The sequence below is a fragment of the Panthera pardus genome, unplaced genomic scaffold, assembly GCF_024362965.1.
Source record: "Panthera pardus isolate Hobbes unplaced genomic scaffold, ASM2436296v1 HiC_scaffold_26, whole genome shotgun sequence".
Classification (NCBI taxonomy): Eukaryota; Metazoa; Chordata; class Mammalia; order Carnivora; family Felidae; genus Panthera; species Panthera pardus.
The window spans coordinates 16,638,347-16,663,918 of record NW_026526832.1 but is presented as its reverse complement, the minus strand read 5'-3'; the positions used below and the strand labels follow the sequence as shown (position 1 = coordinate 16,663,918).

The 25,572-nt window shown below is 45.0% G+C and overlaps 1 long non-coding RNA gene across 1 annotated transcript in view; it reads left to right on the top strand.

Annotated features, from left to right (window-relative positions):
* LOC128773670 (uncharacterized) overlaps positions 1 to 25,157 on the top strand; it is a 59,350-nt gene extending 34,193 nt beyond the window's left edge. The window contains exon 3 of the long non-coding RNA XR_008418056.1: positions 24,726 to 25,157. This is a non-coding gene — a long non-coding RNA (uncharacterized LOC128773670). The remainder of the gene's footprint in view (positions 1 to 24,725) is intronic.
* The last annotated feature ends 415 nt before the right edge of the window (positions 25,158 to 25,572 follow it).

Here is a 25,572-nt window from a genome sequence, read left to right as displayed (position 1 = left end):
TCAATGCATGCATAGGTTTTCCTCACATTTTCTACAAAAATGTGATTGCACCGGGAAACTCAGGAGACAGAGCGATCTGGGTTTCCATCTCTGGTTGGCTACTTACTAGCTGTGTGGCATTGGGGGATGATTTAAAATTTTTTTTTTGTAAATCCTTATCTGAAAATAGGAAAAAAATAATATTCTTATGGTTGTTTGGAGAATTAAATAAGTCAACAAACGAAGGCACAGGTGTCCAACACATAGTAAGTTGCTAATATATATTAACCATTATAACATGCATGTTGCTCTCCATGACTTAAATATACATCACTTTGCATATCTTCATGAAAATATGTAGAGCACTACCTTTTTCATGGCTGCATACTATTTTGACATGGCTATGGCAGTTTACATAAGCAGTCCCCTATCAATGTCTGTTTGGGTTATTTCTAAGTATTCCCAACTACAAACAAAACTCTAACAAATAACTTTGCACATGTATCTTTGCACAATTGTGCAAATATTTCTGTAGCATTTGTTTCATGAACTGTGCTGCCACTGAATTTGCCTATTTGGGTGTTTCACATATACTGTCAATCACCATCAAATGGGGCACCTCACTTTAAATTTCCAGCAATGGTAAATGAGACTTTTCCCATCTACCTACCCACACGAGGCACTACCAACCATTTAGATCTTTCCCATGAAGGCTTTATTAGAACAGAAGGGAACAAGAGAAAGTCCAAAGAGGGAGGCAGGGAAGCATAAGAAAATACACGCAAGGGTTCAGAAGTCCAAGGAAGGAGGGGGAGGTTCAGAGCAGAGGGTTAATGTCCCATGTGCAGGTAGACCTGTCTCTACCCTAAGAGTACTTGGTCTTCAGGATTAAGAGCAGAACCAGGATAGTTCTGGAAGCATTCATTGCTCAGGGTCTCATGATGCAAGCCCACAGCACTAGGCCATGTCATCTATTCCTTTTGAGGGAGGCCTGTGGCAAAGTCTACCTCAAACCTCTTGAGCTTCAATCTAAGGCAAGTACAGACAAACCAGTGATTTCAAAACCACATTTTGAGAACACCAGTCTGTGGCATAGCTTTCTATGAAGAGTTTCCCGAACAGTAGAGAAGTTCAGAATCTAAGCTCAGGTACTTTTCAAGATCAGCTCTTATGCTATCTTTTACCCTCAGTGGCAATCTAAGGCAGGAGAATGGCTTTGGATTCATGTAGACTTCCATTAAAGTCTACAACTCTGCCACTCACTAATGTGGTGATGTGAATCTCAGTTATCTCATCTGAGAAATGGGGATAATATTCTCTCTAAGAGGGAGAATCTTTGTGTGAAGGTTACATGATAAAATCTATGTGAAGGTCTGGGCTCCTTAGCGAATGTAAGCTCCCTTTTCCCCTAATCCAGTGTGGAGCAGGTGTGGGTCTGGTGCCCACAGGCACACTGAACATGAGGCAGATTAGTATGCTTGAGTTGGACTTTCTGCAGAATTAGAAAAAAAAAAAAACAACCCACCATTCCAGTATCTACTCTCTCAATGCACTACTTCTATTGACAGATTATTTGTGACAACTCAGTGAAGATGATTAAAAAAAAAAATAACAGCAGCACTGAATCCTATGCTTTAAGTGAGTGAATTGTATGGGATGTGAAAGACTTCTCAATACAATTGTTATTTGAAAAAAAAAAAAAAGGATTCTCTCTGGAGGTCAGTTTTCTGCTACCTAATTTTGTGGCTACACAGAACCCAATGAGAATGAAATGCAATTACATATTGAAATGGCAATCTTTGTGCTTTTCTATGCTTTCTCAGTCTTAATTCTCTTTAAGACATCTATGTCATTTTGGAGAAAATTAGGATTATTCAGGCAGGAGTGCAAAGGGGGAAAAGCCAGTGTTTATTTTTTTTCACTTCCAAATTTAAAAATTTTGAAAACGGGATTTTTGATTTATACAAGGAGGATGTTGTTGAAAGAAAAGGCTCATGCCGTCAAAGCAGGCGGCCCTGACAGAAACAAGATAGTTTATGCTCAACATTGAGTGTTAAAGCATGGAGGAAGACCAAACTGCTTCACTTTAGCCCCTGCCCCACCCCCCAGGAAACCAGAGAAGGTCCCTCCAGTGGGAGCAGGATGGAGCAGGATCCTGGAAACCAGTGGACTGGGGTGGTATGAGGTAAGGGTGGCAAGGTGGTTGTGGGGGATTCATGGAGAAAAGTGGAGTCAGCAGTAACCAGCTGAGTCTTCACCATTGACAGGGGGCTACCTGCTCTTAAAGATCATACCAGTGGGGTGTGCCCAGCCTGTTGAATGTGAAGAACAGTAGGGGCACAAGTCACTGTCCCATGAGGGCCTTCTCTCCATTGCTGCCTGCTCACCACCTGTGGATGTGATACGTGTTACATTCGTCCATACACTAAGATTTTGCTAAGACCCTTCGCAATTGCTCTGATTGCCTGAGGTTGTCACTTCCTTTTCAGTGGCCCCAGGTGCAGATTCTGTAAGCACTGAGTGAGGACATCCTGCAGGCAGAGAGAGCCCTGTCATTCAGCCTCAACAGAAGTCCCACAGCCTTACATGGTCCCCCACTGAGTGCTTTTCCTAAGTACTTTGTGTGGGAGTCCTTAGCTATCGTTGGGTTCTTTTTATCCTTTATTTTTTAAGCTCAACTTCTACTCTGTCCAGTTCTTGCATCAGCCACTGCTCTGCTCCCTGGCACCAAATGAAAAGCATGAAGAACCCATTCAGCTCACTTTCTGAATCATTTGACGTTTTCCAGACTTTCCAGCTTAGAGGTAGCCAAGAGGAGGAGCAGACAGGGGAATGTGACCCATATATGATTTGTCACCTCCAACATTACTTTGTCAGGAAAGTTTCCAGCTCAAAGAGTGGAAGGATTGAAAGGGAGGACAGGAAAGGACAAGATTCTTGTTGTCCAAAAAAAGAACAAAGGGAAGGGGTGAGGGATGAAGTCACTCTGCCTCTCCAAGGAGCCCCCCCTCTAAGGAGTGCCCCTCTCCCAAAAATGCCTTCACAAGAGTGTTGAGATTAAGATCAGGGAAAGATAAACAACTCAGCTGAGATCCAGGATGAGCTGAGTTTGGTGCTGGCATTGATGTCCAAGTCAGACCCTGGCTCACCAAACCCAGCAAAACCTTGAACTTTAAAATTATGATGAGGTTTTGTTGTGATTATTTCCAGAGGAAGAGAACGATGAAGAGAAGCAAGATTGCTTAAAATGTTCTTTCTTCACCCTGGAAAGTGTCCCCTGATTTGGAAAGGGACAAGGTTAAAGGCAAAATCTTGAATATACACCACCATAGCTGAGAAAGGATGGGCATGGAGTGCCTTAATGACAATTCACGTGCAGAGAATCCAGTAGGAGTGTTGAGGCTTCAGTGCAATCTGGGCCTGGGCTTTGTTAAAGAACAGGGCCTGGAATATGGAGAAGGCCCCTTTGTACCTCTCACTGGTTGGACTATATCTGAAGTGCTGGGCTGAGTTTTAACAAAAAAGAGGTCTTCCAAATGACAGACACTGTCAACTCACTACCACTGCCAGCTCTTATCACTGCCCTACCTCAAGCCTGGTGTCCCCAGATCCCCAGAGCTAATCTGGAGTGGGGCAGAGTGTTGGACATATGTGCTTCCTCAGATCCACCCACATTTCCTCTGGGAAACCACCCCTCTGTCATTCTCTGCCTCACATGGTCAGCTGCCCACCTCTGAGCTCCAGAAATGTGCATATGACCCAATTCTGGGACTTGTTATTAGAATTCTTAGGAAACATAAGTTCATTTTTAGCTGAATGTGAAACTAGGAGGAAATGAATGAGAGCTGCTAGAAGCTACCACTTGGAAACATCTGCCTAAGAGGAATATCAACTTAGAGCTGAGAGATAGAGTCACCTGGGTCCAATAGTTCCTGAACCAGGAATCACCCTCAGACCAATACCTTGGAGTTATATGAACCAGTAAGTTTCCTTTGTGCTTAAAACAGGATGAGTGCAGTATCTGTCCTTCCAAGCAAAGGAATCCTGATAATACAAGAGAGGTCCGTAGCTTTCATCCAACCTTCTGCTAAAGCTTAGATTTAAATAACAATTCTTAATTCGGACTGTTCCTACACCTTCTTCTCCGATCTTTTCACATGGTAATCATACCCAGGATCCAGAATCCCATAGGCATGAGGCTTAAGAACTTGAGTTACTTCCATTGTAGGTGTCCCTTCCTCCCTTCATATTATCCCAGTTGGTATCTCTGTACTTCTTCCTTAATTTTGACTCTACAACCTAGACCCCCAGAGGGCTCTGGATTCTCGGTCTGGGACTCTGCCTGCCTATTTGGAACTCCCAGAATTGGCCTTTACCTGACCAGGGCCTGAACCTACCGTGAACTTTGAGCACTCTCTGACTACTCCCAAAGCACTTCCTGACATTCAGGTCTATTCTTCATCCTAGGAAGAAGGGTCTTGATCTACCCCTAAAGACACTTCTTGACTCAAGCATGATTCTGACACACACCCAAATGGGAAGCCCAAAAGGGACCACCCAGGATAGCAAAGAGTCTGGAAACCAGGTCCTTAAAGTCAGATGCAATCAAGTGGTCACATTTGGCCTGGAAAAAAAGAAGGTTAAAGGAGAGACATGATGTTTTTCTGCAAATATTCATAGGACTATCATATAGGACTATAGCCAATGGGTGAATGTCCCAAGGAGATAAATATAGAGTAAATAGAAGAAATTATTTTGGATTGTTTTTATACACTTGAGAATTGCCCCTGACTTTAGCAAGAACATTTTTAACATCCTTGTCATCCCTGAAATGCCAATCCCCATGCAGGTCAGCAAACGCTTGTGGATGGATTTCTAGCAATGACATTTGGGGGGAGCCTGGGGAGGCTGGTGTGAGCTTGGAGGGCAACTTCATGAAGAATACCCACTTCCCAGAGCCAGAGCAAACTCCTGGACCTCAGGAGTCTAGGAGTATGAATCATCGCACATGAGCTAAGCTCAATCCCAGGAAGCTGAAATATTTACTCACTGGAGGACAAAGGGAAGAGTCCTTTGTGCTAAATCAGGAGGCAGCCATCTTCCTAAGACTGGTGGAAAATGGGGGCCCAAGTTTAATAATGGTAAATCTATCAAAACCAAACGGACATAGCTCACATCCTGTGGGCAATAAACATCCACAGGTGAAATTTTATAAGGTTTTAAAGGGAACTTTATGAGTTTTGAGGGAGCCTTAGTATAAACTGAAACCAGCCATGGAAAAACAATATAATGTGAACTGTGGAAAGCAATAGCTAAAAATTCTGTCACTGTTACCGAACCAAAGAAACTATTCAGGGAAAGGAGAAAGAGATGCTGGACTTTACATCTCTGCAATGATTTCTGGTGAGGTAGACTGTCCTACCAGCAATATTTTTAACTCCTTGACAGCCAAGACAATGAAAGGTCTCGTTATCCATACAGCACCTGGTACAACGTACGTGAATATGTATGCATGCACACGAAATATTTCTGAGATGGGCAATAACGTTTGTGAGTCCTTCCATGGGTGTGTACTCCCCGCACTGTTCTGGGGACTTTCTGTATTGCAGGCAGAAAAATAAATTCTGAGTGTTAAGAAACTTTACCAAGGTCACATAGTTAATAAATAGTTGAACCCTGATTTGAACCTGTGTCTGTCTGCCCCTAGAGCCCATGTCCTTTCAACCACATCTGCATTTGTCAAAACTTTGGGATTTCATCAACCAGTATTTTCCAAAAATACTCAAGAGAACCCTGATTGGGTTGCCAACATTTTGCTGAGAGGATATCATTAAAAATTGAGAAAGTTAAACTACAACAGCCCCCCGTCACAAAAGAGGACATGATCTCAGAATAAAGAGAATAAACTGAATATTATGAAATACCATTCCTCAACATGTGTACATGCACACGTGCGAATATGTGTTTATGTGTACCTGTAAAAATACTGTCATTGACAGGCACCCCCCTGGCTGTTAACACTGCAACTCTCTGCCACATTTTATCCTCCTTATCCCTCATAGCACCTAGCACAACGTTCTATACAAAGTAGGTGCGTAAGACTTGCCATTGAATAACAAACATTACAGGCTCTTTTCTGTTTGATCCTCTGAAAAGACCTCACCGATGCGGGTTCTTAGGGGGATCACAGACCTAGACAACTTGCTTCATCTTGTTTAACTTTGCATTTATGGCTTAATAAAAACGGGACTGTGCTATCACCTCCTTCTTCTTGCCTCTAGAGAACAGCAAGATTTCTCCTTTTGGCAAATTCTATAAATACAACTTCATGTTGGGGCGCCTGGGTGGCTCAGTCAGTTAAACGTCTGACTCTTGATTTCGGCTCAGGTCATGATCTCGTGGTTTCCGTGAGTTTGAGCCCTGCGTTGGGCTCTGTGCTGACAGTGTGGACGGAGCCTGCTTGGGATCCTCTCCCTCACCCTCAGACATAATTTAAGCAAAGGAGTCAAGGAGGGGTGTGCAACTTTAAGAGGTGAGTGGGTACCTTGGCCTGGGGGTTCTGTGGTTCGAACATCTATTCTCTTGTCCCACTTCTTCCACTGGGTGACCTTAAAAAATTCTCTTCTCTTCTTTGAATCTCAGTTTTTTCATGTACAAAATGAGGGGGGTCGGGTCAAAACATCTCAAAGGGTGCTTCCAATCTTGGCAATCTGCACCTCTCCTCCATCTGGCTGATTGCAGTTCCTTCCACATCAGGGCTCCCTTTGTTTGAGAAAATCTGGAATTTGGGGATGGAGTCAACGGCAAGTTGGCCCTTGAGGAAGATTCTGGAATACAATCGCACAGCTGGTTAGTGATTCTACATGAGAGCAAGATCACTTCAGGGTGGAGTGTCAAAGTTTACCAGACATTATCTTGGACCAATTCTTCTTTTTCCATGAGACCAAATCATTATCCTCAAAAGCATTACTAATTGTGCATATCCACCAGATGCTGGAAGGCCTTAGCTGGGAAGCAGAGGACCCACATGGGGGGTCATCCACCCCACTCAGGTTTCTCCTTGGCTCGGCATACACTGGAGGGCCTGGCAAGAAGCCAGGCTGTGCCCTGGAATAAATGACTTGTCCAGTCACCAGCCATAGCCCCAGGAGGGGCTCTCATACCCACTTGGCCTTTCATTTATCTTTACAGCATGAAACCAGCTATCCTAGAAGACTGTCTCACTGAGGGAAAGGTTAAGTTACAGGGCCTAACTTTACAAAAAAAAATTTTTTTTTAAAAAGACTTCCTTCCCTTTTAATTTTAGAATAGTGACTTCTCTGGCACCTGCCAGAACAGGGCTATTTGGATGTCATCTACAAACAGAAAAGAAGGAGAGAGCTGGCAGACTGGCCTGCCTGCTGGATCGACTCTGGTTGCTTTTTCACATACAGATCAAAAGCCTCCTGAGCAGTTAACCCTCAGCAAGGGAATGACACCTACAAATAGAGACGATTTAGCAAAAGTGAACATGCGCTATGTGGAAATGCATTGCATTCTTCAGTGCTGGAGATTTCTGATCACCTCTGTAAATATCCTGAAGGTGAGCTTTGGCTCCACTATGGAAACATCCCTGGGAACAATTAACCATGTTAACCTGTAAGAAGTAAGGTTTCTCAGACTCTTGGAGATTGCACAGTAATCCTTTCTCAACAGAGACAACTGGGGGAGAGGCGGACTCAGGTCTGTGTGGTCTCTTTCCTCTTGTTGATGCCTTTTACATGATCTCTGGTGATTAGCATAAGAGCTAGAGTGAAGTACAGAAAATGAAAGTCTTGGGAAAGGCCCAAGATCAAAAAGAGATGCGAAGAGTTATGTGTCCAAACAAGAAACACAGAGGACAGTGTGAGAATGAGTTGCTCCAAGAAAGGTTTCAAGCAGTTTGGCGAGCAAGCAAGTGCACAGAGGCCCCCAGAGAAAGCTGACTTGGTGAGGAATGCACCAAACTAGGAACACGCTTCTGAAGAAATGCCATTGAGTGGGAGATGAGGGTAGAACACGGTTCAGGCGTCAGGGTACAAGGTCCAACATGACCTCTACTGAAGGCCCAGAGAACCAGGAAAAAAGGCTCCCCATTTTCTCAGCAGCCAGGGAAGTCAGAGGAAAAAGCCAATCTAAGGGCAGCTGAGAAAGAAGGGGAAGGAATGAGGGGGACCTGTGAAGGAGGTGTTGGGTGGACTTGAATGAGGCTCTAACCACCAAAATGGTGGTCAGGTCCCCTAGGAGACAGCACGTTTGACCTATTGCAAAGGGTTATGGAGAAAGAGTTAAGAAACTGAAAAGGCAAAGGGAAGCCTTCTATTTAGGAACCCCCTGGAACATCCTACCACCAACCTGGTGAGCCACAGGGGCTGTTCTCTTCCTTCTGTTGATGGATTCCTCCCACATCTGTGAATACAAGAGTGTGTCAGCGTCACAGAACTAGAGATAAATCCTGCCTCGTTTTACCAATAAAGATGCCCCAGGTCACCCCGAGAGCTGGCGGTAGAGCCCTGCCTGGAGCCCCTCCTTCCCAGGCCCAAATCAACCTCCACTCTTCCATCAATCTCTGGCACCCACAAAGTGTGCACCTCTGCGACACCATTTTCAGAACCTGAGAGTCTCTCAAAGTATCTGCCTGTCTCTCTAGAATGTTCTAGAGATCTTCCCATCTCGGCCCTCTTGCTCACATGAACCTCGTGCCATATGTAGCAAATCTGTGTCCCCTGAGTTCACAAGGGTGCAACAAGCCTCTGTTTGTCATTGTGGGCCAGCCTGTGGCTGTTTTTAACTGCCGGCCCTGGAGCCTCTCCTGCCTTGGCTTTGGGTCCACAAGTTTCTCATCTCCATTCAGGACAAGTATGTGTGTGATTTGGAGGTGGGGATGGTGGGTAGAAGCACAAGGAGCAGGGAAGCGTGTCCCCTGAAACCTGTGCCCAGTGTCCCTGCATATGTCCAAATACAGATGGGCGAGATGATCACAAAGGGGCCTGGCAGTAACATGTCTGAATGCTGACTACATTCTGCCCAAGTCCAACAGTGAACAATGAAACTCTTAGCACTGAGAAAGGTGGATATCCTAGACTTCTGATTATAGGTTTACTGTTTAAGCCCAAAGCTTCTGTCATTTTGCTTGAGAACTGGTTAAAGGTTAAGAAGATGCGTCCAAAAAAAGTCCTCTAAGACAGGTTCCATTAGACCGAGACCCTGTATACATCCAAGCAGAAAAGTAGAAATGAGATGTAGGGACCAGAAGAGAGACTCCACAGGAGGAGCTGGTTTCTGTCTGAGGGGGAAGAGCTGTCAGAGGCTTTGCTCTGGAGAATCACTGGCTCCAGAGGAGCCCTGAGCTGGGACGGAAACAAGGCTGCAGGATAGGCTGTAGGAAATTATTTTTCTCGAGTCCTGGTGTGTGGGCTTTGCCAGCGTCTTCAGATATTAGAGGCCCCAGTTTTTATTGTTTAAAGGTATATGACCATAGTTCTCCCACGAAGGCCCTCCAGAGGCTGTTTCTTTCGAACCAAAAAGAACTTATCGAACACCTGTTCTGAGCCAGACACCCTGGTTGGAGTTCTAAGCTGAGCAGGAGCCGTGTCCGCACAGAACTTAGAACTTAGGATCAAGGAAACTCTAACAGCCTTTAATTTGGGAAGTTTTCAAAAGTTTCCCAAAATTCTTCCTCCCCGCATTGCTGAGAAGTCCGCTCCCCAATAAGTCTGGCTGCAGATGACACGGAGCCATTCTCTGATGGAGGCAGGTAGCTGCCAAGACATCTGTCGGGGTCCCCTTCCACTTCGCTCTCCGTGGCCACCGAGCGGTCACCTGAGTCAGGTGGCGAGCGCAGGCTGCTCCCGACCTCGGAGGCCTTGCAGGGTGTGTCTGGTGCTCAGGGCCCCTGGGTGGAGTTAGGGTGGGGACGGATGTGCCTCAGCCCCTCCTTCCCCTGGCCCAGGAGGCTCCCCTCCGTTTGTACCTACGGAAGGCTTTCCCTGATGTCAGTGTGTGGGGGTGTTGATGGACCCCCGGAGAGGATTTAAACATTGAAAACCGGGCCTGGCCAGGGCCCCACCGGATGATGAGAGAGCAAGGGAGGAAACAAAAGTGCTTGTGTTAACAGAATGTCATTTCCCAACATGATTCAGGCCCCGAAGCTGAGGCAGGAAAAGGAGAGCAAATGCCTCTCCATTCATCACTTCGGACACAGCTATTTTTAGAGTGCACGGCAGCTCGGCGCCCTCCGAGGGCCCGGCCGTGGAAACAACTGAGGTCGGGCGTGTCAGCGCGTGGTGTGCGTGGCGTGCGTGGCGTGTGCATGGTGGTGTATTCGTGGGCGTGCATGGTGTGCACGTGAATGTTATGGGGGGGGGGGGCGTGAGTGTTGTACGCGGCTGCGTGGGCGTGGCGTGCATGCGTGGGCCTGTAGGGGCCAGAGGAGGGGGCTGAGCCGCAGGCCCTGAGCTGGGCGGCCTGTGTGTGCAGAAGGGAGCGGAGAGAAGAGATTTCTCTTCGTTTTCACCCATCTCTGGCTGTCTTCCTCCTACCAAAGGGAAAGGGAGGGCTGCCTTGAATTCAGCCCCGAGGCAAGATTGGTCCGGGGTACAGCTCCAGGCGGTCCTCCTCAGCCCCAAGTCCTCTCTCCACCTATCTCAACTACCCTGCTCTCCCAACTCCAACTCTGCGGGTCTCTCAGCCCCGAAAACGATGCACGAACTACCCATCGTGGTGAGAACTAACATCAACAGCCTGGGATGAGGCCTCCTCCCTTCCTTCTTTCCTCTAAGCTCTCTAGCTGTGTTGCAAGGTCTACAGAAATGCGGTGTATACTACGTGGGCCTCAGGGTTGATTCACTTTCCATTAATACCTCAGCTGTCGCTGAGGTTCTGGCCAGTTTTGAACCTTCTTCCTGGCAGAGAGGATTTAGAGGACTTCCTGCACAGCCATTGGATGGCTTTCTACAAGCCAACGCTACCAGACAAGGCATCCTACTGAGCTAAGTCCCTACTGCTACTTATCCCAGGAGAGCAAGGACAGCTCCTGTGAAGTCTTGAGGGAGCTGCCAGCACATTGTAAGCAGGGGTCTCCCTTCCTGCCCGACGATAGCACCCAAGAGATGCAGGAAACTTTATCTGCTTTGCACCATGGCCTGGGTGGTAAGAGGATGGGGGGAGAATTGGGCAGGGTGGGAAGAGGGGACAGGTTCATTTATTTTCACCTGTGTCCTCTTCTCCTCTGAAGAAGTACTTATTATTATAAAGTTATCATAAAGAAGTACTGTCCAGTCAGTAACTTAGCAGGAAAAAAAAAAAAAAAAATGCACTTGGCTGTGTTCAGGGGCTACCGGGATCATGGCAGGCAGATGAGGAGCAGTATGGCCTGGGAAGCCAGGTGCCCAAGTCCCAGCTCTGCCACCAGCTTACATCCATTGTGACCCCGAATCAACCATTCACCTCTCTGGACAAAGAAAGGAATGGCTTGCGCCAAATGATCGTAGTTCCTTCCCAAAGTGCCCACAAATATACATATATATATATATATATATATATATATATATATATATATATATATATATATATAAAACTGGGGAGGCAGGGCTCCTAGGAAAATGCTCCTTGGAGAAGTCAGTCCTCACTCTGTTGGTGGAAGCTAACAGACAGCAATGGCTAACAGTTATCGATCTGCCAAACTCCAGGCACTGTGCACATCTTACCACTAAACCTGACAAGAATCCTGCAGGATAGGTGTTATTTCTCTCAGTGTGTAGATGATAAAACTGAAGATCAAAAATGTGAAACCGATCTCTCAAGGTCACAGACTGGAAAAGGCAGGACTCAAGCCTACATCCTTCTAATGGCAAAGCCCCATGTGCTTTGTCACACCGTGCAGGAGAATAATTCCTGTTCCTTTGTTCCTTTTTCCATTGTGAGCATCTTTTTTTAAAACGTCTGTTCCTGGGGCGCCTGGGTGGCTCAGTCGGTTAAGCATCCGACTTCGGCTCAGGACATGATCTCACAGTCTGTGAGTTTGAGCCCCGCGTCGGGCTCTGTGCTGACAGCTCAGAGCCTGGAGCCTGCTTCACATTCTGTGTCTCCCTCTCTCTCTGACCCTTCCCTGCTCATGCTCTGTCTCTGTCTCAAAAATAAACATTAAAAAAAAATTTTTTTTAAAGGTCTGTTCCTTCACTGTACTCCACAAAATTACTATGAAAGAACAGCCGTGCTGCCCACTTTGAGCTGTGCTGGGGCAAATTAAGAACCATGTTGATAAAGCACCAGGCCCTGTATGCCATCAGACTGTTTTACAACCGGTAGTCCAGTGGCCACATCGTACAGCTTCCGTGTATGCTGGGTGCCTGGAGCACAGGAGGATGAGTCAGCCGCCAGCCCACCTCTTTTCCAAGGACTTGAAACTAACCAACTTCCTGCTTTTCTTTCTTGTGAAGTCCTGTGTGTGGTGGTGCTTGAAAGTCCTTGAGAGAGTTAGGCTGCTTGTCCAGGTCGATCACGAGCTCCATGGTGCATTCTCTCTGCTGACACACCTTTTCTCCTTTTCTCTTTGGCATGCCCTGTTACTTTCAAAGTCTATTACCTGCCTCCCCATTATGTTCTTCTCGGCCTTTCTGTTTTCCAGTCACTCTCCCACATCTCTTTGACCTTCTCCTCCTTTTTCTTCCCATTCTTTGTTCTCCTTGATGACCAGGAGCTAACCACTGGGGAGACACACAGGGCTGTACACACAGCAATTGCCTTCCCACGACTGCGGCAGTCTCCGTGATACTGCAGTACCAAGTGTGAGGTTCCTGGGGGCCGACAAAGGAAATGTTCCGCTTCACACTCAATGAAGAACTGCTTCATTAAGAAATGGACTCACCCACTGCAATTCCCAGGCACAGCCGTCAGCAGGAGAGGCGTCCAAGAGGAGACCTCAGCCTGCATTAGGTGACAATGGGAGTTCACATTTCTGTTCTTTCTCTTTCCTCCTCACCGATGACCGGAGTTAACCGTAGGGTTCTTTGGTGGTGAGGAAAACAAAGGAGTCCCAGAGACACAAGACATTGGCACCATTCCAGAATAAACTGGCACTCTTCTCTGGCTTCCATTCACAACAAGATTTCCTTTAGAAGAACCTTACAAATAAACTCCCCAAACTCACCACCCTCAGACGTACCAGCTACCTCTGGCCCCAAGAAACTCTCCGAGTTGAAAAACCAGTGAAATCGGCATGCTTTACTGCATGCTCAACACAAATAACTCTTTGTTCTTGGTAGGTGGGTGAAAGGATTGTTGAAATAAGGAGAGGTGGTATCTAGATACACTGATTGGAAGTTAAAAGGCTCTCGTCTTCTTCCCAGTTCCACCTCTGGCTCTTTCCGTGACCCTAAACTAAACAGTGTTCTCTTTTTCTGTGTCATGGCTTCCATATTTATGAGATAGGCTCGTACCAAGAAGAAACCAATACATAATTGGAAAAGAGAAAATGTTATGTAAATACTATTAGAGATTCCCCTGCTGTTTGCTTGAAAGCAGTTCACTTAGAAGGTTCAAGATCCTTTTGATCTGAGATGAGAGGGACCAGCTGCTGAGAGATAGAGTCTGACTTAATCCAGAGTTAACCTTCCAGAAGCTCTTTGTAGATAATTTGTGGTGGTTCTTTGTAGTCTAAATCCAGGACAAAGGTGGAGAATGTGATTTGTGGAATTAGTAACAACCATAAACTGTAATATCTGATCAAACCATTTTCTTCCTTCTGTCCTGTTCACCGCTCCCATGTATGTCATCCTGTATAGACTCAATTAACCATTCCCTCTGTACAAGTACTCATGACTCACAGAGGCCTTTTATATTAACCATGGGGGTCTTTGGTCACGTGCATTTAAGGAAAAGTAAGAAATGACAGTTCAGTATATCAAAAGCTACACAAAATTCAGAATGGAAAGTATTTCCAGCTTTTTTGACTCCCTACTTCAAGGGGCGTTGAAATAATGTGGCTCAACAGGGCCGATATGGAGAAGGGCTAGCTAGGGGGGCAAGGGTCACAAACGTACTTACTGGACTACATACAACTGTCTCCCTATGATCCTCCCTCACGTCTCCACGGCCAGATTGGAGCAGCCTGTGGAAAAAATTCCTGTCTATTTTCAGAAACAGATAAAAGCATTCAGATTATGCAGTGCAAATCTCAGCCTGAAAGCGGCTGGAAAAATCTGTTCCTTGCCACTGTCGCTGACCCCCCGACCCCTCCAAGTAAGGACATTCAGGCCTGCTTCCCTCCTCTCTGCTCACCCCAACAGCGCAGGCTGAGCCTCCCACCGCACAGCTGGTACTTGTCTGTACTGTCCTGCCTCGGAGAACGAGAGACAATGGAATACAAGTTGGTTAAAAAAAAAAAAAAAATTAGCAACTTGTTCAAGGAGAAGTCAGTGTTAAATCCATGTTTCTTTTTATTTGGATTTTTAGGGAGCATATTTACAATGCTGTCTGGTCCTCAGCTCCATAACTGGGGATGGGGGGGGGGGTCACAGGGCAGGAGGGCCAGTCTCAGGCAGCCACACTGGCCTCATGTGCTAACACGATCCACTCCTGGGGAGGACAATGTTCTATCCTGAGCAGAGCTGCCTTAAAAAGACCAGGTGTCACCCAGTCCTGATCTCCCCCAAGCATAGAGGTTTGGGAACACTGAATAGTTCATCAAACTGGATCTCTTGTGCAGGCGATTATTCCTGGCTTTAGGGAAAAGCCTGTTCAGCGATGCCTCCACTGTCCAGCGCACTCATGTTTGCAATGAATCAGTTATGCTCTGAAGATACAAAAGTGTAAACATAATAAACCAGGCTTATGCTTAGTGCATCGGGGAGTAAATATCAGTCAAACACACTCGAGAGGACTGCTCTGTGAGCTTTTCATCTGGGAGGCACTGGGAGTCTCAGGGCTTCAGAGAGAAAACATCTTTTCTTCCAGAATGCTTTGTGCTCGCACTCCTCACCAAATAAGTCATTAGGCACCAAACTCCTCCTAGAGGGGTGCTTGTTTTGAGCACTGGTTTTTGCCACCTCCTGTCTAGGCAGTGGGTCCACAACCCAAATAGAAGCCAAGCAGCGCCAGCTGCCAAAGGAACCAGACAGGATGGCACTTCCCAGGGGAATGTGGTGGGCCTCTCGTTTCCTCCTCCCTGGTTTCCTCCTCCAGATGTGCGGGAGGGAGGGCAGGGCTGGGGTGAAGACACCACCATTAAGCAAGAAGCTTTAGAAAAGGGAATGAGGGCCCGTCCACCTGGCAGATGGATGGAGCTTGTTGTTGCAGCAAAAAAGGGGTCCCCAGATTGGAGAAACAGAGGGCGGGACCAGAGCCATATGCCAAATACATTCCAGGCACCCAGACAGCCAGAGGTAGGACGCAGGCAGAGCAGGGGAACTTGGGGATCCTAGTAAACCCTACCTACCGGCTCAAGATCCATGCTTCTGTTTCTCTGCTCTTAAATTGACGGCTCATATTCTGTGAGGCAAGAACCAAGGATCACAGAGGAAATGGTTGTGATGTTTAATTAAAAAATAAAACAAATAAAGCGGTGGCAGAAGCCTACAAGGAAAAACCATAGCTCGAATGATACCATCTGGCATATCTGCGAATGCTTTATACAATTGCAGACCTTTGCTCAAGCTGGTCCTCTGCCTAGAATGCACCACCTCCTCCACTTGTCAAAGTCCTACTCATCCTTTAAAATCCTGTCCAAATGTTTCCTCTTTTGTAAAGCTTTCCAGTGTCCTTTCAATCAGAATAAACCACCGCTTCCCCTTCTACTCCAGCAGACCCATCTCGCCGTGTGGTGCTGCGTATTACCTCCTGGCTTGTGTTCCAGGTAGCGAGGTACGTGTCTGTATCCTCTAACAGAAGGTGAGCACCTTGAGGACAGAGCCCATGCATCATTCATATCTGTTCCCACCTATTCCTAGCACCTAGCATAAGAAGTGCTTGTCAAATCAAATCATATCATTGTTAGTCACAGTGGAGTCCCCAAGGCTAGCTTAAATCCAGGACAGTGATGTGTAAGGGACCCTCCTCATTCTTTTCACTCTTTTTTTTTTTTGAGATAAAATTCATCAGTTGAATCATTTAAAAGTCTTGAGGTCAATGATTTTTAGTACATTCACACTGTCATGTGACCATCACCACTAATGGCAAACACTTTATCATTCCAAGAAGAAACCCCATACTCACTAAAAAGTCATTCCCCATTGTCCCTTCCCAGGGCCCTAGAGAACCACTAATCTACTAGGGATCTGCCTAGTGTGGACATTTCATATAAGTAGGATCATATAATATGTGGCCTTCTGTACCCGGCTTCTTTCGTAACGTAATGTTTTCAAGGTTCATCCGCATTGTGGCGAGTGTTGGTACTATTTCATTATATGGATCCACCACAGTTAGTTGATCCATTTGTCAGCTGGGGGACATTTGGGTTGTTTTTGGCTATTCTGAATAATGCTGCCATGAATATTTGTCTACATGTTTTTGTGTGGACATATGTTTTTAGTTCTCTGGGGTATATACATTTACAAGCAGAATCGGTAGGTCACATGCCAACCCTGTATTTTACATTTTGGGGCAATGCCAAGCTTTTCCGAGGAAACTGCATCATTTTGCATTTTCACTGGCAATCCATGAGGGCCCCGATTTCTTCACATCCTTGCCAATACTTGCTATTTTCTTTTGTTGTTTTGTTTTGTTTTTATTATAGCCATCCTCATGAGTATGAAGTAGTAACTCAAGGTGATTTTGAATTGTGTTTTCTCTACTACCTAACAATATTGAGCATCTTTTCATGTGCTTATTGGTCATTCGTAGATCTTCCTTGGCAAAATGTCTGTTCAAGTCCTGTGCTCATCTTTAAATTGGGCTATTTGTCTTTTTGTTATTTATTTATTTTGAGAGAGAGCACGTGAGCGCAAGCAGAGAAGGAGCAGAGAGAGGAGAGAGAGAGAACACCAAGCAGCCTCTGCGTTGTCAGTGCTGAGCCCGATGCAGGGCTCAAACTTATGAACTGTGAGATCATGACCTAAGCCAAAACCAAGAGTCAGATGCTAAACCGACTGAGCCACCCAGGTGCCCCTATTTTTTTGTTATTTAATTGTAAGTGTTCTTTATATACTCTGGACATTAGATTCTTATTAGGTATATGTCTTACAAGTATTTTCTCTTATTCTGTGGGTTTTCTTTGCACCTTCTTGATGGTAGCCTTTGATTCAAAGTTTTTAATTTTGATAAAGTCCAATTTATCTATTTTTTCTTTTGTCACCATATCTAAGAAACCATTGCTTAATCCAAGGTCCTAAAGTTTGTACCTATACTTCCTCCTAAGAGTTTTATAATTTTAGCCCTTATATTTAGGTCTTTGATTTATTCTTTATTTTATTTTTGTGTATGGTGTAAAGTACAGGTCCAAATTTATTCTGTCTCATGTGGGTATCTAGTCCTAGCACCATTTGTTGAAAAGGCTGTTCTTTCCCGGTTGAGTGGTTTTTACACTCTTGTTGGAATCAATTTCTCATTCATGTTTTATACTGTTACTTTCTTGAAATCATCACTTGAAATGAGGTCATTGGTTCATTCCTAGGATGTGAAACACTTGATAAATGTCAAGATTTCTTTTTAAATATAGCAATTGCATCAACCTGATTTCCCCGTACACAACTCAGAATCCATTCCAGGAAAAGTTAACAACTTGCATAGTTTCACAAGTGGAAATCACGTGGGCTCTTAGACTGGTAGTATAAACCAAAGATAGTTAGAAGGTACCTCTCATGCCTTAATCCAGGGATAGGCAGAGAGCACATGACTGGTGGGGTGGCCGTGGGACATGGTAACGTGGGGTTAGAGATGAAGCTGGAGCAAAGGCAAGCACCCCTTGGGAGAAGAGAGGGGAGCAATGACGAGAGTCATGAGAAGGAAACAGGAGTGAAAAAGTGGACCAAGAACTGAGTGGTTCCCAAGTGTGATGTTTGAAAGAATGGCTTCTCTGGCATCCTGATTATTAAAATAAGCAGGTGCTGGACACTGGAATAGTTTGCTTTTTAAAAAACACCAGGAAGCTGAAAGGTAGTTCTTCAGCCCACGGTGCTCGCTGCTGTTCAAGCTAGTCTTGGCTAATGCTCCTTCCTGTGTCTCAAACATCCTGTACCTCATCCCACCACCCCCTACTGGATCCCACCTCATCCTTCCTTGTCTACCTAACCCACTGGTGCCATTTCTGAATTTCTAGATCAGCCTAGCACCCTCTTTGTGTTTCCTAGCATGTGCTGCCAGATGTCAGAATTGGGACTTAACACATCAATATAGGGAAAATGTTTGATTTAGTGTGTGTTTTCACACTAGATAGCAAGCTTCTTGAAACCAGGGGCCGTGTCTCACTCATCTTTGTAAGCCACGGGCTGGGAACAGTGTATGGCACCAAAAGACTGCCGAATTGAATTGCAGGTGAACAGAACTGCAGTCTACAGAAAAGAATAGTGGCTGAGGGGTTGGCCCTAAGAAGGGAATTAGACAATAGCTGGGGAGAGGAATGAAGGAGAGCACTTAATTCCCTCTGGTATTGTCTTCCAACTGTTCCAAGCTAACTGCCTATGCAAAACCTGTACTTGTAATCAGCTAGACTGAGCTTTACTCTCACTACAGAGAGACAGCTGAGCACATTACAAGGGGTAGATGCATGGGAGTCAGCGGATGCTGTCGGGCAGGCCAAGAGGGATGCTGCTCTAGAATAGAAGGGGGCAGTCCAGGAACCTTGCAGCCCTGGGATTGAAAGAAAACATTTCCTTCCTCGTTTCCTGCCAGAGAAGTGGCAACACAAAAAGCCACCACAAAAGCAAATAGGCAGAAAGCCAATAGGCAGCCAGGTATTTGGAGTTTGCCCTGCAGCAGAGCTGGGGGTGGGCGGTGGGGGGGTTTGCCCTGCAGCAGAGCTGGGGGTGGGCCGTGGGGGACCCCCGCACTCCCGCCAGCAAGAGGTCAAAGCAGAAGGAGCCAGAGCTACGATAGGAATAGACCCAAAGTTCAAATCAAAATGGGGAGGGCTTTTCCTTTCTTTTTCATAGTTTTTTTCCAAATCAAAAATTGATACAGCAAAACTTAAAACACTTTTCAAATTAATAAAAAACAGTCGCAATCTGAATCCCTTGAAACAAATATTTTCAAGCGTCTGCATATTTTCTTCCTCTTTTGCTAAAACATAATTTATTCTGTATGAATTAAATCATTACCTTGATAAAATATTAAATGTCATATTCTCATTTTTGTCATTTTATCACAAACATTTCTGTACATCGATCTCTTATTATCATTATTTTAACACCTGCGTAGTGTCCTTAAGGTTTTAGGATCATCGTATTGTTCTTTTCTGTGCCTTTTTACTTGAGCATTTAATTTGTTATCAATTTTGATTGTTACACAACACTGAAACATCAATTGTGTAGCTTTTTTGCCATTGATTTCTTTAGGATAAACTGCCAGAAGAGCAATATCTAGCTTCAAGGGTATGAATATCTTTATAGGTTTTGATATGTGTTATCAAATCACTTTCCGAATGGGTTGTAACAGTTCACACTGCCTCCGGGAATGTGGACATCGCCAGCACCAGCATAGCTCACAGCTTGATCGGCTGTGGACACCACATTTTATCTCAACTTCTCCTGATTTAACAATGTGAATTAGTGATCCAATGTTGCCTTAATCTACATTTATTTTAATATAAAGATAAACTTCTTTTCCTTCAGTTTATAGGCAATCTATAGTTTCTCTTTCATTAAGTCACTGTTCATCTTGTTTTCTCCTTCGCCTGTTGAAATCTTAATGTTTTGTTTTAAATTTTTAATGAGTTACGTATAAAGTATCACGTGCTTATAAAGTATACACTCTTTGCCAGGATTGCTGAAAATATTTCTCCAGCCTCCTCATGGCGTTTTATGTTAGAGTTACCATTTTTCGTTATTTTAAAACTTTTTAAATATTTACACTTGTCTTGATTTCTTTGATTGCTTCAAAATTGAGAAAGCTATTTCTCCATTGATTCGGCAAAGCCTCTATGCTGATTCTTTTGTGTAGTTTTGCCCTATAAATGCTCTATTTAAATATAATTCTTAGCCCAACCAGAGTTTCCTTTATGATGTGATATAAAGTATTGATCTAAATAAAACATTTTCCAAAATTATGATCAGTGATGCCCACAGTAGTTAATAGAGAACTCCTCTCACTCTCTTATGTATCACATACCACATTTATCTAGTGAGATTGAATGCTGGTTTATCTTTTCTTCTGTATTATCTACTTTCCCTATTTGATGATAAAAATTGTTGTTTTAATTATTTGTTTTCTCCATAACTCTGGTGCCAACTATATTGACTGGCATATAGAATACGTTCAATTAATCTTTATTGACTTACATTAAATTGACAGTATTTACTAACACCATACTAAGTTTCAATCCAGAGCTTTTTGTTGTTTTATTTTTTATTTTTTATTTTTTATTTAAAAAAAAATTTTTTTTTTAAACGTTTATTTATTTTTGAGACAGAGAGAGACAGAGCATGAACGGGGGAGGGGCAGAGAGAGAGAGCGAGACACAGAATCGGAAGCAGGCTCCAGGCTCTGAGCCATCAACCCAGAGCCCGACGCAGGGCTCGAACTCACGGACCGCGAGATCATTACCTGAGCTGAAGTCGGACGCTTAACCGACTGAGCCACCCAGGCGCCCCATGTTGTTTTATTTTTTAAAGAAAAATCCATTTTTACCTCTCTTTGCTGGCTAACTTGAGTGACATCTAGAAATCCTTTTCTCTATTATGTCCAGAGCGTCTCAGTTCCTTCACCTTCATTTCTTGCCACATTCTTTTGAGAAGTGTGAGAAGTTGAAATAATAGAATATGAGAGGAGGCAAATTTCCCGACTACCTTCACATGCACGATCACATTTTAATCCTCACAGTATCCCCAGGAGGCAAACATTCTCTCTGCATGGAGACAGGGAAAGCTCAGAGAGTTTCACCCATTCGCCCAGGGTCACACAGTTTGGAATTGTGACTCAAACCTGGACCATCCTGTGCTAAGTACAGCATTCTTAAAACCTCCTGATTTCATAGATCCTAAGGTTTTGTGCCTTAGTTACCTAGGCAGGATATACAGTTGTGAGCCAGTCAGTAGTCTCTAGCCAAAGGCTGACAATGATTTGATGCTTAGAGCATTCTGGCAGATCACCCCCATTAAGATCTGAGAGAGCACAATTCCCCACCCAGAGCTAGTTCTGACTACAGCACAAGCTGTGGATATTGATGCATGGCCAAGTTGAGGGAACCCAGACACCCAGTCTGATACGTGACATACCAGGGGTGGGGAGGGCACCTGGGGAGCCCTCCTCAATGAGTTTCAGATGGCAGACTGCTAAAGGAAAGCCACAATGGTGGACTTGAACTTGAGCAGAGAACAGCTCGTTTTAAATACAGACCTTGAGCTGACCACAGGTCACAGGCAGAATGACAGAGAGGAGACTATAAATAGCAGTTGGAGCCGGAAAGCACAAGAGAGGCCTGACCTGTGCATAGTATAGGAAGGACCTCAGGCAAAGCATCAATCTCCCTCGCTTGCTCCCTCCCCCCCTGCAGAGAGCGCGGCTCCCCCACAGGCATCCGCATTCCTGCAGGAGACTGCACAGTGTCACTGGGAGAGCAGCGAGCCTGAATCATTTGTCCGTTCCAGTCTAAGGAGTTACAACTTGAAATGGCAAGTTCGGCCTGGGATCTGGGGACAAGGCTCCTCTGGGTCCATCCCACAGGGCCATGAACTGATCCTTTATTTATGCTGGGTTGTCTGTCTTTGTTCAGTTCTGTCTGCTTCGCCAGATTGGAAATGGTCTGCTGGAAAAAATTATGGTGCTGTCTAACATGATGTAACAAGATGTCATCTTCTGACTCCAACGCATAAAATGGATTTACAGGAAGGAGGAGGGGAAAAAAAAACAAAGCCCCGGGGAGCACTTGACTCAGATAAAAACCACTGGGTTTTGTTTGTGAATGTCAAAAAGCTGCATGTTATTTTACTTAGAAGAACATGAGAACAGACTGGCGTTTCAGGGGAAAGCAGAAGATAGGTGCTCTACAACCCAGAGGAAAAGTTTGCTGAGAAAACTTAAGCTAATATTCATTTCACGTTGCACACATACACAAACATGCACGCCCTACATGCAAATCAGGCAGTCACACAAAACATGTGCCGCAAATACCATACACACATACACAAACACATATCGACCACCCTACGCCATCTAAACCTCCCAGACACAACACCCGCTCACCACCCACACACATCACCACATGTCCTGCAGCATCACCCCAAAGTTGTCGCCACAAAGGCAAACAAACATCATGTTTAATCAAGAATCCTGCAGTTCCTTACCACTGAGCCATGGGAGTGAGCATAGATTCTGGCTGTGAGCTTTTCTGATGAACATCTGCAAGTGTGTCGAGAAAGTGTAATGAGAAAGACAAAGTAGGGAAAAGGTCAAAGGTTTTGTGGTTCTTCTAGAAAGGCACATTCCAACCCAATCCTAATAAAGTACAGGGAAGTAACATGAGTAGAATGGATATGATAAGGTTCCTTGGTCTTTTGTGTTTGTTAGAACACCATTGCCTATTTCTGTATGCAAAGCGAGTTGTGGTGTGGCCTCTGGGGACTGTCAGCCCTCCTCCCACCACACTTCCATATTGACAAAGGGACCTCATAGGGCAACCCATAGTTCTTTCTCCTTATAGTCCTTCCTTGCTCACTGGTAAACTAAAGGTAGAGCGTGTTGGCAAAATGCCATGTGTCAAGAAATGAAACAAAAACAACTGAATTAGTTTTATGCAGCATATCCCCTGTTCTGGAAGAACCAAGTAGATATGCAAGAGTGAGCTGTGAAATACACATTATGTAATTTCATGATTATATGTACGAGTTAAATGCTCTTGGATTTAAGATTGGCGTTGCACAGGGGCGCCTGGGTGGCTCAGTCAGTTAAGTGCCGACTTCAGCTCGGCTCAGCTCATGATCTTGTAGTTCGTGGGATCGAGCCCCACAGCAGGCCCTGTGCTGACAGCTCAGAGCCTGGAGCCTGCTTGAATCCTGTGTCTCCTCTCTCTCTCTGCCCCTCCCCCGCTTGCACTCTGTCTCTCTCTCTCTCAAAAATAAAAATAAACATAAAAATAATTTATAGAAAGATTGGCATTGCACAAGGTAAACATGAATGGGGAAATTCATGCTGATCATTTTTAAGTGATCATTTTTCTTGGAATGACATTAAATGGCGAATTAAAAATGTCATGACAAGTTGAGAGGGAGAATGCAGAAATCAAAGAAAAAATTCATAGTTTAGTCCCTCTAATGGCACTTTTTCCCCTACTGTTGAGAGAGAGACCCCACATTTCCACCGGACCCCACAAACTAGGTAGCCAAGCCTGATTGTCTGCCTCCCTGACTAGAACATAAGCTCTACCTGGGCTGGATTTTGACCTTTTGATCACTGTTGTATCCTGAGCTTCTATACAGTACCTGGAACATAGAAGGCTTTCAATAAATATTTGTTGAATAAATAAATGAGGGAATAAATTAATGTAAGCCCAAGCTGCCACATCTCGTCATCTGGAAGCAGAATTAGAGCATTGGGCAACTACAGCATATTTCATTCTAGAACCAGCCCACTTACTCCACCGATATCCTCATTCATCCTTTTATTCAACACAAATTTATTGAGCATGTTTTATGTGCCAGGCAAAGACAGAGAAGCCTTAGTCTTTAGCTTTAAGGAGATTACTGTCTAGAAATGAGGAACAGGTACAAAGAGGTAAAAGCTATGAAGTGTCAGAAGTACCTCGAGAGAACTATGTGTGGGCTCCAAGGGAAGTGCTGTTCAGTAATCCCTCGGGGGCTCTGGAAAGATGCTGGGAGGGAGGAAACCAGGATCCCGGACAGTAACCTAGGGCTGCATTACACCTGGTCTTCTTCCTGTTCACACTACACCGTAGACTTCAACCTTCCTCACATTCCTGATTCTCACTGCTGCCTCTATCCCTTTGTACATGCTGTCCCTCCAGAAGGTCCTCTTGGCTTCTCTGAATTTCTTCCATCTTTCAAGGACTTGTCAGTCCAAACCGAATTATCCTATTTCTGAATGACAGTAAAGCAATTTAGTCCTTGATCATACATGGTTTCATGTATATTAATCTTTCCACCAGGTCCTACCCCCAACCACACACATATACACATCCACACGGATATGCGTGCACAAACACCCAACCAGGTGGTAAGCCCCTAAAGAGCAGTGAGCACCCGCATTATATCTGTGTATCATGTGACGTGTGCCTGGTACTTCACGAGTGAAACCATCCAGCCATAGTGAGAGGCACGTGGGCCCCACTTCCAAAAACTGTAGCCTAGAAAGGCCTCCAATTCTGAGGCCTATGCCCTTAGGGAACAGTAAGTCAGCCAGAGTCAGCCCAGACAGATATGAGGTCCTCTTATAAAGGGCCCAGCCAGATAGGACGGGACGTGGGCTGGGAGGCACCATGACCTACTAGCACTACCTAGGGAATGTAGGAAGAGTGAATCCAGGCTCCCAGGCCCTTGTGTTCAAGCTACTGCACGAAAATGGAATCATCTGCTGCAGATGAAGCTATTAATTAGCTAACCAAAAGCTGTTTCCTTTCTGACTAGCCTGGGCAGATGTTCATTCCGGATTCAGCTTTTCCACAACCATCGATCGCTAAGGGTGCCAAGACACCGAGTCAAGCTGGCCCCCTCCCAGCATCTACGCCTCACCATTCCCCTCCCGCTTTGGATAAGATACTGAACTGTCGGTAATGAGAATTTACCCTGTGCTTCTCCCCTCACTGGGTTTCAGTGGGCCAGAGCTTAAGGCTTGAAAAGCGTTTACTTCACACAAAACCAGGTTGGCCGGCCGACTGAGAAGCATGAGCTAATGGGTAAAGTAATCAAGGTAAAACCCTCAAAAGCAAGGTCTGTGGGGCCAGTGGGTTCATAAGGCAATCGTGAACACCAGTGAGCTGGAGGCTCATTGGTTTTAATTAAATTAGACATTGAGTACCTGCCATATACCTAGCATAAACCTGTAGGGTAATTCATGACAGTTTCTCACCAGGAAAAATAAGAGTTTACAGAGGAGTAGAAGATTATGAGCAGGAGCGTAGCTAATGGATATGGTGCAGGCTCTTGATAGGTTCACCAGGTCTGCCAGCCCCCAGATGCTTATTTGGGCAAACGAAACCTCAGTTTCCACGTCTGAACAATGGGGCTGGTAGCAGCGGTTTCTTCATAGACTTGAGATAAAGATCACATAATGAGTTAAATATAAAGCTCTTAGCCCAGGTGAGCCACACGTACTCAATATCTGGCTGTTACTGCTGATGATAATGATGATGGTAAGAGGAGTAAGTCCTAGATTTTCTGTGGAACATGGGGAGAGGTATCTGTTTGCAAATATATCCTTTTCCTAACCTTAAGTCATTTTTTCTTCTAGCTCAGAGTATAAGCAGCAAGGTCT